We start from the raw sequence: 19,764 nt of genomic DNA, 5'->3' as shown, positions 1-19,764 counted from the left end.
TGTAGAGCCTTGCACACAGCTCATAGACACTACTGTGGCCACCTATGGGAGGGACGCAAAGGGACATGCCCTGTCCTCACCTTCTGCAGGCCTTTCATCAACTGGAGATGACACACCCGCCTGGGAAGACTCTCCTGAGACAGCAGACTTAGCTTGGGTCAGGTAGCAACAGTTCTCTTAGCCCTTTTCTTTCTCAGTCTCCCTCAGTTCAGGGTCTGCTGAAAAAAGCCAAAGTGTCTCCTGGTGCAGAATCAGCTTGATTTGTGTGGGAAAAGCCAAACACAAGGGCCTCGGGCGAGGTCCACATTGTCGCATCAGATCCATCTGTCCCTCTTCACCAAGGCTGCATCCTGTGGGTACCACGGCCTGGGGCCTGGGAGGATGCTCAGGGGGCCGGGTGCCAAAGAGGCCAATAATTCTGTCAAGGGGTGGAGGAGATACAATGGGGCCCACGGGCCCAGAGCCAGCAGCAGGCCTCGCTCAGCACAGGGCAGCCCGCCGTCTACGCCGGCCCCGCTGGTTCTCCTGCTTCTCCTCACCAAGCCCTGGGGTCTCTCCTGTCTCTGGTTTTCATCAGTCTGTTCTTTGTTTTGTGAAGTGGACACAGGAAGACGGTGCGCTCGGGAAGGGTTTGCAGTGACGGGTCTGTCTGGGCATTAACGTCTGAGCCAGCCGAGCCGGTTGGCACCCATCCAATCAGGGCTCTTTGGGAGGCAGGGTGGCAAGTGGTGAAGCCCTCAGGCTTTGAAATTGGGCTGACCCGGTCACCACTTCCGTCCCTCCCCTGCTGGGCGGAGGGTCTAGGCGTGCCCGGCCCTGACCAGCTTCCGGAGCCGGTGCCGAGACACATCTCCCTGCTCCAAAGTTGAGTCCCATGTCCCTGGGCTCTCCTTCCTCCTAAGGAGGCATTGAGGTTTCACACCAGCTTTGACTCCTGCCTCCTGCCCTTGCTTGCTGAATGACCTTGGAGGGGTGGGTGGGGGGGAATCCCTTCATCTCTACAGTCTCAATTTCCTCGAAGGGAACTAATATTACGTGTTGGAGGATTAAACTAGATATAGTTAGTAAAGCATCTAGCAGGGTTTCTTTCCCAAGGTGAGCTTTTAATACATGCTAGCTATCATCCTTTTTCTCTTAGCCGGGGCCATCTTACCGCCAGTATACACAAGGCTTGATCACTTTGTTCAGGGCTTTGATGAGAAACTACTTTTTTTTGAGTGAGGTCTTCCAGGATCAGTTATAAAACACTGAATTTCACCCTTGCCACTGCATTACCCCCATTCTTTCTTCTGGCTTATTTTCCTCTACTTTTCACAATCTTTGACTATTCTTTCGATGTATCTGTCTATGTATCTATTTATGTATTTTGGCCATCTGATGCAAAGAGCTGACTCACTGGAAAAGACCCTGATGCTGGGAAAGATTAAATGCAGGAGGAGAAGGGAGTGACAGAGGATGAGATGGTAGGATGGCATCACCGACTCAATGGACATGGGCTTGAGCAAGCTCTGGGAGACAGTGAAGGACAGGGAAGCCTGGCCTTGGGGTTGCAAAGAGTCCGACACGACTGAGTGACTGAACAACGATCTATCTATGTATATATCCATCCACCTATCCATCCATACATCAGTCCGTCCATCCATCTTACTTTCTAGCCATTCATCTATCCATCATCCATCTAGCTGGCTAGCTAGTTATATCTATCTTGTCTGTATCCTCCTAAAATATAAGAGCAAACATGTCAGGCATTTTCATCTATTTTTTTAAACTGCTGTAGCCACAGAATCTAGCTAGGTGCCTAGCACTTAGCAGAGATGCAATAAATATTGATGGCTTAATGAATATTACTATTGTTGTTATTATTCTTTAGGCTGGCACTCTGTGGTAGCAACAGAAGGCTTAGTTCACAGTCACTGATCTGAAAGCTAGCGGTGATAACAATGGGGTACCATCGGACCCCCCTTCTGGAAGCACACAGGCATTCATTCCTCCAGCTGCTGGGAGTATTGTCGCTTTGAGAGTTGCCCTGGGCCTTGTTAAAAGTCATGACTTTTTCCTAAAGGCAGCTCATATCAAATGACTTGTAGATGCACTTGTATAAAGGGCCGACCCATTTGCCCTGATTCAGGACAAGTCTCAAGGGCAGTCCCAGATCGCCGAGAGGCTGGCTGAAGCCTCCCTGACGACTGCATGCCAGCCCAGCTTCTCCCTCTGCACAGCCCTGCTTCCTTCCCTCCCATGCATGTGTTGATCCTGAGAGTTTTCTCCTGATTAAGTGTCTGCTTTTGTAAATCTTCATCTCAGAATCTGCTCCCCACTGACCTGGGATGGTAACCTGTTGTTAATGATTTATGGAAACTTAGATTCTTTGCGTGTGCAAATGCCCCAAATTCACATTACACAGAGGATCATATGCTCATCATATGCTTTCTCAAAGGCAATGCTTCTTTCTGGCATAATACATGTGATGCCTCACGACTTGTTTTACCTGAGATGAGATTATTTTGTTCACCCAGTGAATAGATGCTGAACATTTGCTGTGTGCCCAGCACCATGCTAGGCTTGCTAACTGGAGAAGTCAGATCTGTTTCTAGGTGTTCCACTATGGTCCACCTTTTTCTGTGACTGAAGGGTTATATTCCACTCTCTTCATAATACTGGAAGTGGCACTCATTAGCTGTGATCCCAGGATGGGGCATAATCGTCTATTCCATTTGGCTCCCCAGACCACCTTCTTTAGATCAGCTCAGGAGTGTGACTCTGTCTAAATGTAGACACATATCAAATCTAAAAATAAGTTGGGTTATTCTAGGTTCTTCTCTTTATTTGTCTAATGTATCCTTGAGATTTGTCCAAGTTCATTCATTCAGGTCTCCCGCATTCTTCTGTGAGACTCAATAGTAAAGCTGCCTAGTTTTTATTATTATTTATAACCTACACATAGTAATAATAAATAATTTATTTTATGAATAATAAATAAATAATAATTTAATTATTTAACAAATATGTATCAAGTGCTTCTAAAGCCAGTATACCTTTTGAACTCCAAAGAAGACCAATGGCATCTATAGTACCCATTTAAATGTACTATAGTACAGCCCTAAATAAAATATTTTTCTTCCCTACTTCCTTGATTCCTAGAAGAAAGGCTTCTCTAAAGATGTCAATAACCACTTGGTGTTCAGAAATTCTCATTCATCTCAGTAGGCTCCTCAGCTGTCTGTCCAGTGTGTAGGGTCTTCTTTCTTTGTGTTACCGCTAACTCTTGGTGATAGTGGGCTTCCCCAGTGGCTCAGAGGTAAAGAATCTGCCTGCAATGCAAAAGACACAGGAGATGCAGTTTCAATCCCTGGGTCGGGAGGATTCCCCTGGAGGAGGGCATGGCAACCCACTCCAGTATCGTTGCTTGGAGAATCCCACGGACAGAGGAGCCTGGCGGGCTATAGTCCGTAGGATCTCAAAGAGTCAGACACGACTGAAGCGACTGTGCACACACACACACGCTTGATCATACTATAACCACTGGAAAGGGCTTAGCAATCTAGGGCCTCATTCCCCCAGTTCCATTCCTAGCATTGTCCTCTGGGCACACCCCTGCTTGGAACAGCATCGTGCTGACTGATGCTCCCACCTTCCCAAGGGGTAATAGATAAGCTTATTTGGGAGAGACAATACGATAGGAAGAATGGAGACTCAAAGTCAAGCTTTTGAAATCTGTGTTTGAAATCTCCTCTTGTGTTGACCAGACATGTTGCCTTGGGCAAAATATTCAATACAAACATTATATGAGCTTTGTTTGGCTTCTCCTGATTTGCAGCATGAGTTGCAGGGCCAGAATTCGGGCCCTGAGGATTAGGGTGAGGTGAGTGGGGCATTTGCTGCAGGTCCAAAACTTAAGGGGGCATTAAAAAAATCCCTGTGATCAATGTCAATAATATGTAAATGCAATATTTAAAGAAATTTAAAGGTAATACAAAAAAAATCCATGCTTAAAAAAATAAAAAAAAATTAAATAAAGACAGGATCTGACAGGACCAGGATTAGGATAAGGCAAGAGAGCCTGAGTTATGCCAATATAAGGTGCCTCCTTAAATTTTGACGCTGAAGCTAAAACTTGTCTCAGTCACTCCAACACAGGGCCCTAACTGGCCTAATACCATTCCTTGATAGATCTATTATGAAAGGACATCTTGATAATCAAGGTAAAGAATCTTATACAGCAACTCATACCCACTGAAGACATTCTTCTCCCCCATTCTCCCCATCTTTGACGCCCCACCCTGATCTGCCTCCCCCAGATGATGCAAGATGGAGTGAGCCCTCCACTCACTGAGGACTTAACAGTGCTGTGTTCAACTCATCAGCCCACCTAAGTCCCAGAACATTCGTCCAGCCAAGAGTCAGATGCCTCTAAGTGCTTTTCTTGCATATGGATCTCTCTCCTTCTCTCCTAATACAATGTTGGCAGTCCATTTATTTACTCTCTGCAACAAAACTGCTGCAGTCCTAGGCTGGGACTGTCTCTGGCTCCACGAGACTTACCCAGACATTGTCTAGATCTATGACTTGAAACCCTTCCCATCAGCCTCCCTCCCTTGCACCAACCGAGGCATCCTGCGCACTCATCACCTCCAAGCCCATGCCAGGTTCTTGCTTTATGCGCACAATTTCAGATCCATCGGCCATTTGGGCAAGAATCCCGATACGAGCTCTTAAGTATCTTCTTGGCACCACTTCCCTAGCTGGTGCTGTTTCCAACCTCCTCCTCCCCCACAGCATTCTCCAGACCCACTGACATAGAAGATGCAGGTTTTCTAAGCTTTCAACAGTCTGTTAGTCTTTTTGTGTTCCTTCATCATCACACAGCACTCCCAGACCCACCGATTCCTTCCTGCAGTCTCTGACCTTCCAATGCTGGTGGTCTGTGCTGATCTCAACGTGGGGCACAAGACAGCCACACCATCTTCTTAACGAGCTTATCTAACCATGTCAATCCCACCTTATAATGCTCCAGAGTCTTCCTTTGTTGGACAAGTTAAGAGTATACCAAAATCCCAGTGCCTTAACCCAGTGGAGGTTCACTTATTGCTCATGCGAAGCCCACTGTGAGTCTAAGCAACTGTTGAGGATAACTTTCCTCCAGTGTTTGTGGCCATGCCTTCCAACCGAAAGCTCCTTGGAGTTTTGAGGAGGAGAGGGAGAGAGGGGATTCAAGCCCACCTGCTGTTAATTGTACCTTGGGAAAGAGAGCTCTCACGTCTGCCCGTACACCACTGCCCAGAGCTGGTCACAGGGCTGCCCTGTGAGGCGGACGCAGAAACGAGTGTGAGTGGGTAGAATAAGTGACTGCCATTTCCTCTGCCACACTCTCCATCATCAGAATCAAAACAAAATTCCCCTGGCTTTCATCTGGTTATCTCACTACTGACTTATCTCGCACCAGTTTCTACCTTCTGTTGTGAAATGCTGGTAATTCCCTAGGTACATCAGGAACTAGCATGCATCTATGCCTTTGCCAGGGTCTTCCTTCTCAACAGATGCCGAGTCCCTCCTTGTCCACTTGACAACCTCCTGTGATTCTTAAAAGTCTCAGTCTCTCAGAGGGCTCTCTTTTAGGGGTGATGAACGTTCAGGGCATGAAGGAGATCTTGTTATTTTCCTGCAGGGACTCCACTGCTGTTCCTCATATCCCACAGGTGGTGTTGGAGCCCAAAGTCTTCCCCATCATTAGTTTTAAGCCATACTTCACAGTGACCTTAATAAAAATTTAAAGACCATATAACATACATTATCCTGTAGGTGTGTTAATTAGTCTTATATATGACATCATCTCTGCTCCTGGGATTTTTTATGGCTGTCATATATCTCAAAGGAAAGACTTAGCCATTCTCGACATAACTACATAAAATTCTGTTTCGTTTGCCAGGCATGACAAAGGAAATATATCTTCTGAAGCATCACTATGTATTTTGAATAGTGCAATAATTAGAGAACAATATTTGGAGAATATTATCTCTCTCAAATAAATATATAAACTTTCAATTATTAATTTTCATAATTAAAACTGATGTGTCATCATTTCATGATGCTTTAGTTGTTTTAAAACATTTTTAATATTTTGAACAATCTCTAAAATGTATGTATAAGCACAACTTTAAATGTACATATAATGTTGTCAATTTTTGCCTTTAACTCACCATGCCAGTCCTCTGAAAAAGTCTGCCAGTCTTCCTGATGTTCGTTTGGTATATAGATTTAAAAAATGTAGCTGAATCTTTCCAGCTTCTCTTAGCATCTAGCAGTTATGACAGCAGCCCTTACTCTTCAAACCCGTATTGAATTGTCTTGAAAGGAAGGCAATAGAATGGATTGGAAATTTAGAATATTTTTTGAAAAATGACTCAAGCATTATTTCAGATAGTCTGAGTAGCATCTTTAGAAATGCGTGCATTTAACAACCATAGATTTAGTGTGTACTATGTCCGAAAAATAGGGTCATGTAAAATTAAAAATATATCATATTTTTCATCTGGTTCATATCAGTTTGATTGGTTTTTCTGTTTCCATTGTAAATTCCTCAAGGCAAAGAAAGAACTGTCTCTATCCTGTTGGTGTGGACCTTCATGTAGCGCCTTGAGTGTATTAAACATCATGCTTTCCCGAAGGCGTGCAGATAATTTAACCAACAGAATAAATGTAGTTCTCCTACTTTCCATTGAGAATTTTAACATATGGTCTTCATTCTCCCAAGAAGAGATACAAACAGAATGCATAATTATATTCAAAAGGGTTTGGAGGAATGTATGGAAGTCAGAGAATGTCATATATTACCCTTAGGGGTCACAGAAGTGATAGGGAGGATGGGTCGTTGGTGTCTTTGTTTGAATTCCTACTAAGCTGCAAGTTCCTTGATGGCAAAGAACCTGACAATAGGCATGAGTTTATTGATCTTGAAAATATTTATGGAGTGCCCACTATGTGTCCAACACTGAGCTAAGTAAATAAATTCTTAATTACCATTTCTACTTCCTATAATTTATTCAAAGGAGTTAGAGTTATTTTTCTAGTGATGCTGACTACCTTGGCACCCTTTAATCTTCTACCTGTGCAGTCAGTGGCGCAAGACAGCAAGGAGCTGGCAGCCTGGGGTGGGGCTGTTGATCCTGATCCTGCCCAGGAAGCGGGAATCAGGCCGACAGCCCCAACAGGAAATGACCCTCGCAAGTAGCACCCTGTTTCAACCCATCAGATCCCCCATCCATAACTATTATCTGGAGTACATCTCTAGCAAACAGACATTGTTGACTGACCCAATGAAAAAGCGTGAGCAGGTGTCAGGGTGACCTCAGGTCTCCATGACAACCCCATCCAGTATGTAAGACTTGTTCATAATATAATGCCTTTGTGGTAAGATAAAGAAGCATACAAAGGTGTTTGCTTTTTTAGAGTACGGGCAGCCACTGGGCACAGAATGCTAGAAAGGGGGCTTGTTAAAATTGGTTTTGAAGTTCTAAAGAAATACACTTATCTAGGCCATGCGACTATTGCTGGGGGTGAGATTTTAGTGTACTTCCTGTTGACTGGGAGTCGGGGATGGGAGGGGTAGGAATGTCAGGCAGTAGAAACGAAGTGTTAGAACTTATTAATGAATTAAACCCTATCAGTTAATGGAAGAAAAGGTTTAGATTGGAGGACTAGTAAAGAAGCCCAAAAAGGTAAAAGCCCACCGTAATTAGTTTGAACAGTTTTTGTTGTTTGCGTTTTAGGTATCAGATCAATAAAGCAACATTAATAATTAAAGATCAGGATAAATATACCAATTCCAGATTAGAGCTTTAAGCTTTAAATTGCTTGTGCCAAAGGCTTTTTTTTTTTTTTTTTAATAGACTCTAATCTTTCCAGATGTACTGAAGGGCTATAATGTGACTTCTTAAGCTGTGGATTTGGTGAGAAATAAGAGATTCTTCTAGATGAGGGCTGTGGAAAGGTCCCAGAGCAGGCCTCCGGGGCCAGGGTGGGGGGCCAGGGGGTTCTGTGGCAGGAAGGGACAAGTATGTCTCATTTAAAAGAGCTGTATCTCTCCTTTGCTCTCCTTCAGATTCAGTTTACACACACACACACACACACACAGAAGTCGCTCAGTCGTGTCCGACTCTTTGCAACCCCATGGATTGTAGCCCACCAGGCTCCTTGGTCCATGGGATTTTCCAGGCATGAATACTGGAGTGGGTTGACGTTTCCTTCTCCAGGGGATCTTCCTGACCCAGGGATCGAACCCCAGTCTCCCGCATTGTAGGCAGACGCTTTACCATCTGAGCCACCAGGGAAGCCCATCAAAAACACAGAAGAGTAGTAGTAAGTTTCAAAAGGACATCAGTTGAGATCTTTTATAGATGAAATCTACTTCCTAGAAGTCAACTCGCCAATTATATGCACAGCTGGAGACAAGAGGCTGCAAAAGTGGCTTGTAAAACAATGGGGAGAAATAGAACTTTCTATTCATGGGCAGCCAGCTGGAATTCTGTCTTGAGAAGTCAAAGATCAGAAAAAGAAGAAGGGAAGACCTGATTAAGAATTGCCTAGGAAAGTGCTTCTAGGGTTTAGATTCCTCAGGGTATTGGATGGACACGGGTGATGCAATGGAAAGGCAAATCCGACCAAGGACAGGTTATGACCCGCCAGGAGGGAATTAGGAAGTGGTGCTTGACACTAGGATAGGGTGATGACTTTCCCCAAGGCTGGGGATGGAGCATCGGAGACCGAACGTGCTCTTCCTAAGTCGTCTTCATCCAAGGAGATGCGTACCAAGCAGCGGTGCCCCGGGATGGAGAGACGGCAGTTACTCCATGAGGTCGGTGCACTCAGGGACAGGCTCTGTCATGAAGAGCCAGCCTGTCTGAATCCACATTTCCTGTGAAGCCTTCTGGATGGATTTCCTGAGGCGCTCTTCCCATCGGGAAGGAAGTTGACTATGTCCACACTGGCCTGGCCTCAGGCCAGGAACATCTCACACTTAACAATAAAAGACACACCCACATCCACCACTACTTCATGTCCTTCCCATTCTTTCTGGCTCTCATTTTACTGTTTAGTTCTCCCATTGTCCAGCTGTGCTTTTTTTTTTTTTTTTTTAATAAACTCATTTTTAAATTTAAATTTTATTTTTTAAAAATAGGGAGAGGGTGGGAAGATTTGGGAGAATGGCATTGAAACATGTAAAATATCATGTATGAAACGAGTTGCCAGTCCAGGTTCGATGCACGATACTGGATGCTTGGGGCTGGTGCACTGGGACGACCCAGAGGGATGGAATGGGGAGGGAGGAGGGAGGAGGGTTCAGGATGGGGAACACATGTATACCTGTGGCGGATTCATTTTGATATTTGGCAAAACTAATACAGTTATGTAAAGTTTAAAAATAAAATAAAATTTAAAAAAAAATTAAAATAAAATAAAATAAAATAAAATAAAGATATTCATTTTTATTGATGTGTAGTTGATTTACAATGTTAGTTTCGGGTATATAACACAGTGATTCGATACTTTTATAGATTACACTCCATTGAAAGTCATTACAAAACGGTGACTATGTTTCCCTGTGCTGTACAATATGTCCTTGTTGTTTATGTATTTTACACATTATAGTTTGTATCTCTTAGTCTCATACCCCAAGATTACCCTTCCCCCTTTCCCTCTCACCACCAGCAACAATTAGTTTGGTTCTGTCTGGTTATATACATTCATTTAAACAAATTTTTTAGATTCCATATATAAGTGATAACACGGAGTATTTGTGTTTGTCTGACTTATTTCACTAAGCATGATACCCTCTGGATTCATCCATGATGTTGTAATGGTAGGATTTCATTCTTTTTATGGCAGGGTAATATTCCATTACACATATACATATATGTATACATACATATGTATAGATAGATAAATGCCACGTCTTCTTTATCCATTCATTTGTTGATGGACTCATAGGTTGGCTGTTGTAAATGACTGGGGTGCATGTTATCTTTTTGAATTAGTGTTTTTGTTCTCTTCAGATATGTACACCCAGCAGAGGAATTTCTGGATCATATGGTAGTTCCATTTTTACTTTTTAAGAACCTCCATACGATTTTCCATAGTGCCTGCACCAGTTTACATTCGAACCAGCAGTGTGGGAGGGTTCCTGTTATTCCACATGCACACCAACACTCGTTATTTGTAAACTTTTTGGTGATAGCCATTATGAGAGGTGTGAGGTGATACCTAATGTGGTTTTGATTACATTTCTCTGATGATTAGTGATGCTGAGCATTTTTTGTGTGTGCCTGTTGTCTTCTATTTTATATATATATATATATATATATATATCCTCTTTGGGAAAAAAAATGCCTCTTCACATCTTCTGCCCATATCTTAATTGGGTTATTTATTTGATACTGAGTTATATGAGCTGTTTATACATTTGGGGCATTAACCCCTTATTAGTCATATCATTTGTAAATATGTTCTCTGATTCAGTCGGTTTTCTTTGAGTTTTGTTGATGGTTTTCTTTGCTGTGTGAAAGTTTTTAAGATTAATTAGGTCCCATTTGTTTAATTTCGCTTTTGTTTCTTTTGATTTGGGAGGCAGACCCGCAAAGCTGTCAGTGTGGTTTGCGTCAGGGAGCGTTCTCTGTGCACTGTCTGATGCCCTGTTTCCTATGCCCACTGCTCTGTTCACGTCTTAGTCACTCAGAGACTTCTCTGCAAGCTCAGTGCCTTTATTTCCCTCTTTCTCCTCTTTCATCCCCTCTAGTTAACAGTCCATAATTTTGCTATGATGTCTGTACTCTTGGTTGTATCTCATTATGAACTCTATTAAGTTTGACCACTGCTAGGAACATTGTTGTGGTTTTCTTATATGGATTCATGGAATCTTCAAGTTGAAAATAATTTGGAGATCGTGTGCACATGTGTTTCCTAAAACCATTTAATCACAAGTCTCTTACCTGTCCCCAGCATCTTGTAAAAATTTTCTATTTTTTCCATAGGGAGTGATACATACTAATATCCCCTCTTGGAGGCAGAGTGCTTAAGATTTTTGTGACATGTTTTACTTAGTTTAATTTAATGTTTCCCAAACTTCCTTGACCAACAAATTATCTTTTATATTTTTCTCTATAAAAATAAAATATCATGTGAATACGATATGAAATCATATGAATATCATGTGAATATGATATGAAATCATATGAATATCATATGAACATGGGGGCTATCATATGAAAATGGGGGTGTTGACTTAACCTAACACCTTTATTCTTTCTACAGCATTCCTGGTGGGTCATTGTCCATTGCCATTTTGATGCCTCAAGTGATACAGAGCTCACTACCTGTCAAGACAGGATAAGTCCATCGCCAACAATAACCGCTAGCATCTTTTCACCAGTGTTGGCACCTTCGACTTTAATTGTGTTGCTTACTGTAGATACAGGTTCAGGGTAGTGCTTATGTCTTTCTTCAACCTTTAGTTCCTTCAACTGTTCTCTTTCATATCATGTACTATCTTCCCTTTTCTGAATGTGATCCCCTCTTTTTCCTGAAACCCATTTAGGAACATTTTTCTACTCATTCTCCAGCGTGTTGAAACACTCCTGAAAATGTAAAAGGCAGGCAGAGTTCTTGATCAACGCCTATTTCGGGAATTTTCCTGAGTTCAAACACAAGGATTTGTTCATTTCAGTCACATTTTCAGATCTTGGGAAATAAATTTCAACTGTATTCATTGATCAGCAAAGGGAGCTTTTCTTCCTGTATATGTCACACCCTCTAATTTTTCTTGCAGAGAAATCCAAGCCCATGTTTCAGACTGCTAGTAGGTCTATTAAATTACACTATCATCTATCCTACACACCTGGTTCAATAATTGGTTTAATAATACATCATGTTTATTTACCCTCCAACCTTTATACAATTTGCTGTTAGGAGAATCATCTATTACTACTCTTTTCTTACTGCATAGAAGGAACCCACCTTCCCCTTATAAAAATCTCTCATGTAAGAGCTCATTCTAGGAGCTTCTACATTTATAAACAGATTCCCACTCCACAGGTATTTAATTCACCCATACAGTTCCCCCTCTTTGCTCAGTCTTATTTTTTGGAACTGAACTGACCCTGAGATCTTCAGTTCTGAAAGTATCATGCGTTACACCCTGCTTGTGATAATTATACTAACATATTGATTAAATGTTATCATGGGCAAGAAACACTTGGCTGAGTGTTTTACATATGCTGTTTTATTTTCTCATGATAACAACTCTAAAAGGAAAATATCATTTCCCTCATTTGAAAGATAAGAAAAATGAGGATTATCAGGCTATGTAAACTTGTACATAGAGCGAAAGTGAAGGAAGTGAAAGTGAAAGTCACTCAGTCATGTCTGACTCTTTGCAACCCCATGGACTAGACAGTCCATGGAATTCTCCAGGCCAGAATACTGGAGGGGGTAGCTTTTACCTTCTCCAGGGGATCTTCCCATCCCAGGGATCGAACCCAGGTTTCCCACATTGCAGGCAGATTCTTTACCAGCTGAGCCACCAGGGAAGCCCATGGTCCCCCTTATACATAAACCTAGAGTTGGACTGCTGCTGCTGCTGCTGCTGCTAAGTCGCTTCAGTCGTGTCTGACTGTGTGACCCCATAGATGGCAGCCCACCAGGCTCCCTTGTCCCTGGGATTCTCCAGGCAAGAACACTGGAGTGGGTTGCCATTTCCTTCTCCAATGCATGAAAGTGAAGAGTGAAAGGGAAGTCGCTCAGTCTTGAAACAGCCCAATTCTAATTGTAGAATTGTAGTGAAAAATCTAGCTTGTTCAACTGTACTTTCTTTTGGAGACTTTATTCCTGTCTGCAGTGAACTCTTCCCTCCCTCCCATCTTCTCCCTCTCCTTCTTCCTTTCTTCCTCCTTCCCTCTCTTGATCCCTTCCTCCAGCCACCCCCTTTTTCATGCATCCCTCCTCTCCTTACCCTCTTCTTTTCGTTCTCACCTTTTTTTTTGTAATACTACTAATTTTATTCAAGTTTTCCCTCCCCTTTTCATTTCTCCTCTTTAAACTATACATGTGCCTTTTCCAACAAGGCTGAAAGGGACTCAGAAATAGCTGTGCTAATCTACTCTCACCCCAGGTTCTTAACTCGCTCACTGTCTCCCTAGAAGGAGTTTGACAGACCACAGATGTTTATTATTTTCCAGGCACAGGAGGTATGAAAAACTAAAATATGGCTGCTATGTGCTGAGCTGTACTAGTTGCCTAGTTCTGTGCCAACCCCTTTCCAAGCCTTTCCTCATGTTATGTTTTATTTTCAGTAAAGTCCACCTAGATAAAGTGTTTTCTTCCCACTTAACAAAGAAAGCAAGCCGTGGTCGTAGGCCCCATATCCACATTTAGTAAATGGTGGAGCTGGGACTCTGACCCAGGCTCCATGTTCCAAACTCCCATTCTGCAAACCACTGCACCACTGTGGACCCCGCAAAACTGTGCGATATCAAGAGGTGTTATGCGGAATTTGGGAACATTCTGGGTTAAATAAAATTCAGTTAGAGCACACTGGTGCTAAGTGGCAGTTCGCAATTCAAGCCAGGAACCTTGTCTCCACCCTGGTTTTCATCCTATAATACTATACTACCTCTTCTGTGGTTTCCGGGGGAAAACTTGAAAATATATTTGAGCTTAAAAATATACCATATGTAAGACTATGTAGAACCCAAAGGCATTAATAAGAATGCATACTTATGCTAAACGACATTGCAAATGTAAATGTCATGTGTCCATATTTTTTCCAAGGATAATTCATAACCAAACAGTGGGTACATGCTTCAGTGGTGACGACAGCAGAACAATTCTTTACAACCAATTGCCGCCTTTTTAGTAATTAACATGCCCCATATAGATTGAAAGGTCGTTTCTTATCCTCTTTCTCTAGCAGTCTTTAATATTTACCAAATAGTGTTGCATTGTTGGAAATGTCACGGGCTCTACAGTGCAGGGCTGATTCCACACAGTGATTCATGATGACTTAGTTCATTAAGAAAATTACAACTCATTTATTTGGTCACTATATCTCTTCTGCTCTCAAAGAATTCTCTGTGATTAAAAAAGTGAATTATGTTGACTTGTTTTGTATTGTAGGTGGCTTTAATTAAAATAAAAAGATAATGTGTCTTAGCCTTAAGTATTTCCTTTTCAGTGACCATTAGAAGTTTCAGTAGAGGAGTTGTGATGGCAAATGCAAAGCAATTCAGGGATGAATTCACTTTCCTTTTTTCCAACCACTAGAATCTCATTACATGACATCTCCCTTAAACCTGTTTGTTGATTTGGGAGAATGGCATTGAAACATGTATAATATCATATAAGAAACAGATCGCCAGTCCAGGTTCGATGTATGATACAGGATGCTCAGGGCTGCTGCACTGGGATGACCCAGAGGGATGGTATGGGGGGGAGGTGTGAGGGGGGTTCAGGATTGGGAACACATGTACACCCGTGGCAGATTCATGTTGATGTATGGCAAAACCAATACAATATTGTAAAGTAATGAGCCTCCAATTAAAATAAATTTTTAAAATTAAATAAATAAATAAAAAGAAAAAAAAATACCTGTTTGTCTAACCTGGGAGCTAGGAGCCATCTGAGAAACCCACCTCTCTTTCTTCCCCACCATTAACTCATCATAATTTAAATCCGTCCCTTCTTTCCACTTTCATGACACTGTTGTAGCCCATGCCACTGCCACCAACTTAAGTCTCCCAATTCATCCCCCTTCTTCCAACCCCCTCCTTCTTCCTGGTCTGCATGGTAATCAGAGAAGTGTTTTACACTATCTATGGTGAAAAACTAGATATTTTTTCCCCAGTTCATCATGGACCAGTATTCTTGTAAAATAGTAAAAAAAAAAAAAAAAAAGTTAAAATGTGCTTAGATGTTGCTTTCATTTTTCACTTTCCTGCATTGGAGAAGGAAATGGCAACCCACTCCAGTGTTGTTGCCTGGAGAATCCCAGGGACGCGGGAGCCTGGTGGGCTGCCGTCTCTAGGGTCGCACAGACTTGGACACGACTGAAGTGACTTAGCAGTAGATGTTGCAGAGGTCAAAAACACTACAAGTTTCTTAATGCTTATGTTCTATTTCTGCACGTATTTTATTGTGATCTGATAACAAATTTTTGCAGTCTGACATTGATCTGAGGTTCACATTTTGAATGTCACTGAACTAAAGGGATTTTAAAAACATATAAATCAGATCACACCCATGCCTCCCTATTTCTGATTTCTTTTAAAAATTCAAACTAAAAGAGTTAACATCACCTACATGGCTCAGGCAGCTAGGCTCTTGTGCTTCCTCCCAATATGTCCTCCAGGCTTGCCATCCTCAGCCACATTGACTTTCTTTCAAGTCCTCAAAACGCCAAGTCTCCACACTGAGGTCGCATACTCCTTTCTGCCTGAAATGCTTTCCCCTCTCTGCTCAATCTGGCTGTCTCTTATGTTCTTCAGGTCTCATCTTAAATATTTCTTATGCAGAAGGATGCTACCTCCTCCTACTACCATTACCATTGCTTTAAATTATCTGTTACTCCTTCCATTGAAAGGTGGGATCTATATCTACCCCCTTGAATCTGGGCAGGCTCTGTGACCTCTTATCCTGTAGAATATGGTAGAAGAGCTACTATGCCAGTTTCCAAGCTCAGCATCTAACATGAACCACTCACACTAGATGTCTCTTGGATTGAATGGTAGAAGAACACAGTCACCTTGTAAAAAGTCTGACTGCCCAGAAACCTCCGTGCTATGAGGAAGCCCACGCTAGCCATGCAGAGAAGCTTTGTTTAGAGACAGATGCCCATTCACACATCAGGGAGAAGAGTGAAGAAACCTTCGGTTGACTCTAATCTCAGCTGACCCCTCCCTGTATCCATAGAAGGGATCTCAGGTGAGAACGTATCAGCTGAACTTGTCCACCCCAGATCCAGAATAGATAATAATGTACTATTATTATTATTAGACACTCAGTTTTGCTTGTTATGTAACAATAGACAGATGGAGGAGTTTCCCTGCTGTGTTATTTGTTGGTATCTTGTTAGTTTTTCATTCATGGAATATACATGCTGCTGCTCTGTGCGACCCCATAGACAGCAGCCCACCAGGCTCCCCCATCCCTGGGATTCTCCAGGCAAGAACTCTGGAGAGGGTTGCCATTTCCTTCTCCAATGCATGTAAGTGAAAAGTGAAAGTGAAGTCGCTCAGTCGTGTCCGACTCTTAGCGACCCCATGGACTGCAGCCTACCAGGCTCCTCCATCCATGGGATTTTCCAGGCAAGAGTACTGGAGCGGGGTGCCATTGCCTTCCCCAGGAATATACATGGTGAACACTAATATGAGTTTGTCTTGGTTTAGATTTCCCTCAGAAACAGAACCTGAAGCAATGATTTCATTGCAGGTGGTTCCTAGGTCAAATAAAAAGAGAATATTTCCTGGATGAAGTATCTATTTCTTTTCTTCTGCCCAATAAAATTGTCAGTACAAAATGGTCATGGTACTCAAAGAGCAGAGCAGTTTGTAGTTGCATTTTCCTTGTTTTTGTCCTTATCCCCAGGGAGATGATCGCAGGAGGCCAGATGAGCAGAATAATGATGGATCCTCTGGGGTCCACTGAGTTTCCATCCTGCTGGGGACCCTCTAGAGACTGTTGGGACTTGGCTCACAATTGTCCCACTGCCAGTAGGAGGGTTGCAAGAAAGCTGGGAGATGGATCAGCCAACTCTCACCATCCTTGGTTAAGAGTTGCTTTTAGAATGTTAATTCTCTGACACACTAGCCTGTAAGTAAGGGATTCAGCAAATGCCTGAAGCTGGAGAATGGCCTCAGGATGAGAGATGCAGGATGTGTGTTCAGAAAGGTCCGAAGAGGTCCCTGCAGTGGAAGGGGGGGATGGGCAGGAGGCAGGTCTAATTCATCCCCTGCTGTGCAGGTAGGGCTTGGTGCCTACAGGGGATGCAACGGACATTTATTGAATAAGTAAAGGAGTAGTAAAGGCATTTCATTTTAGAAAGATTGTAGCAATAATCTATACTCTAGACGGGTCAGATTTTGCTGTTGACCTTGGCAAGCCCACTCCTCTCTCTGGGCCTTCTTCCTCTGAATTTGTGATAAAGGGTTTGGGAGTCATCATTTCATGAGCCCTTCCAGGTACAGTATCCTATGGCTCATGACTAGAATATATGTAGCCTCATTAGGCCAAGAGCTCATATTCCAAGTTCAAGAAATTAGTTGGTTTTTTTCCCTAGAAGTGGAGTGAATATTTAAACAAGAAAGTGTAATTAATGGAATAATGAGAATTGCATTGTGATCTTCTGTCCCTCTAAAATGGAAGGTTAATTACTGCATAAATTGGGCTACATATACACAATAGAATTATTTAACAGCCATTAAAAACCAAGTTTATGAGGGCTGATTTATAATATAGAAATGTAAGCATATATGTATAAAGCATGTGTGTGTGTACGTGTGTGTGTGTGTGTTTGTGAATATGTATCTGGACAAAAAAAGGAAGATCTGAGTTATCATTTTAGGTTGGTGGGATAATGTGTGATTTTTACTTTCAGATTTAAACTTATGTATACCTTCCAAATTGTGAGAGATAGGTATGCATTATTTTTATGATCAGAATTTATATAACAAATGTGCATGTAAGTGTGTTTAAATGGTACAAAAAAAGGGGGAAGGAAATGTAGGCAGGGAAGTATTAGAGGCCCCTCTGACATCCCTCACTCACTCAGGGGAAACTGAAGCACTGGCCTCGTGTAAACCTTGAAGTTACTTACACACGATGAATGAAGAGTCTGCATATAATATAATTTCTAGTTGCACATTCAGGCATTTTCATGAGACCTATATCTCTGTTAAACTCTTATGTCCTCAGTATCTATCTATATAATGGGTCTGCTGCTGCCGCCAAGTCGCTTCAGTCGTGTCCGACTCTGTGCGACTCCGTGGACTGCAGCCTTCCAGGCTTCTCCGTCCATGGGATTCTCCAGGCAAGAACACTGGAGTGGGTTGCCATTTCCTTCTCCAATATAATGGGTCTATATATATCTATATCAAATTCACATGATCATTGTAAAGATTAAAGAATTTTAATAATAAAAATATGGGTACATTTAAGGACAATTAAGGTTTCATGAAAGGTAATGAGAAGAAGAAAATAGAAAACTATTATTAATGGCAGAATACTTTACAGAGCTTTCCTGGTGGCTCAGACAGTAAAGAATCTGCCTGCTATCCAGGAATCCCAGGTTCCATCCCTGGGTGGGAAAGAGCCCCTGGAGAAGGGAATGGCTACTTTAAAGAGGGGATTAAGTTAAAAATGAGACTGTTAGGGTAGCCTGAGCTGACTAATACAGATAACATTAACTGATTGATTAATTTGTATCATCAACACATATATAGGCCAATACTTATATAGATCTACAGGGACAAGACACAGTAGAGTGTGTCTTTGTCAGCTTTGGATCCTGTTACAAAACACAATCCATGGAGTGGCTTAAACAGCAGACTTTTCTTCCTTATAGTTCTGAGGCTGTCGGTCCAAGATCAAGGTTTTGGCACCTTCAGTCATGGGTGAGGGCTCTCTCCCTGGCTCCCAGACAGCCTCCTTCTCACTGTGTGCTCACATAGCTCTTCTCGCTTCCTGTTTTTATAAGACTAATCCTATTGCTAAAGACACACCCTCACGACCTCATCCAAACCTAATTACTTCCTGAGTCCCCACCCCCAAATACCACCAGTTTGGGGTTTGGGGCTTCCGCGTATGCATTTTGGGCAAACACATTCCATCTATAACAAGGCACTAGGAATGGATCATGAAAAAGCCAGAGGAGGTTAGATTTTGATTCTCCCTGAAAAGCAGCATGGGCTCAGAGCAAAATGGGAGTGGCTGCACGTGAATGCGTTTACTTAGTACCCGCTTCACCCCAGACCCTGTCTGGGTTGTTCCCTACTGCCCTGGAGAATCCACTTCTAACATCAGAACAATGAGTTTATGTTAGAAAATATTTTCAGAGATGATCATGTACATCTCATATGCTTTCTTACCCTGCACTGCTGATATGTCCCATCTAGAAGTGCCGTCTATATTTCTTATCCTTGAGTTCAGAGAGCCTACATGTGAAGCTTCATGATTTCTGCTGCTGCTGCTGTTGCTAAGTAGGGAAGAAAAGAGAAGATGGCATTCACCCGGGATTCTCTCTTGGGACATGGTCCTTGGGTGCCCTGAGCCAACACACATACAGGCCAGCTCCTCTGAACTCTGTGCTGGGCAGTCTGCAGAGAGAGACCGAACAGAGGCCCATGGAGATGCTCAGGGCGCCCCTGCTGCCCCAGCCCCGCTCTGGTCGAGTCTCCCCAGCCCAGCACCAGCTATGAGAGTGAAGCACCCTCTGAGATGGTCCCAGTCCAGATCAGCACCCACCACAGCTGCACGGGAGACCCCAGAGAGACTGCCTTGCCTCTCCTGAATCCCTGACCCCTAGAATCCATGGGAGGAGGAAATCCATGAATATTGTAGTGTTAAGCCAATAAGTTTTGGCGTGATGCATTCACAGCGATAGGTAAATAATCAGCATTAGACAATGGGGAAGGTGTAACCTGACATATCACTGAGCCGCCTCTAATTCCAAGTCTCTGCTTGCGTCATCGTCATTCATTTATTACAACCAACAGAATACAACCG

This window comes from Bubalus kerabau, chromosome 17 (genome assembly GCF_029407905.1).
Source record: "Bubalus kerabau isolate K-KA32 ecotype Philippines breed swamp buffalo chromosome 17, PCC_UOA_SB_1v2, whole genome shotgun sequence".
NCBI lineage: Eukaryota > Metazoa > Chordata > Mammalia > Artiodactyla > Bovidae > Bubalus > Bubalus kerabau.
Note: the sequence above shows the minus strand (reverse complement) of the source record.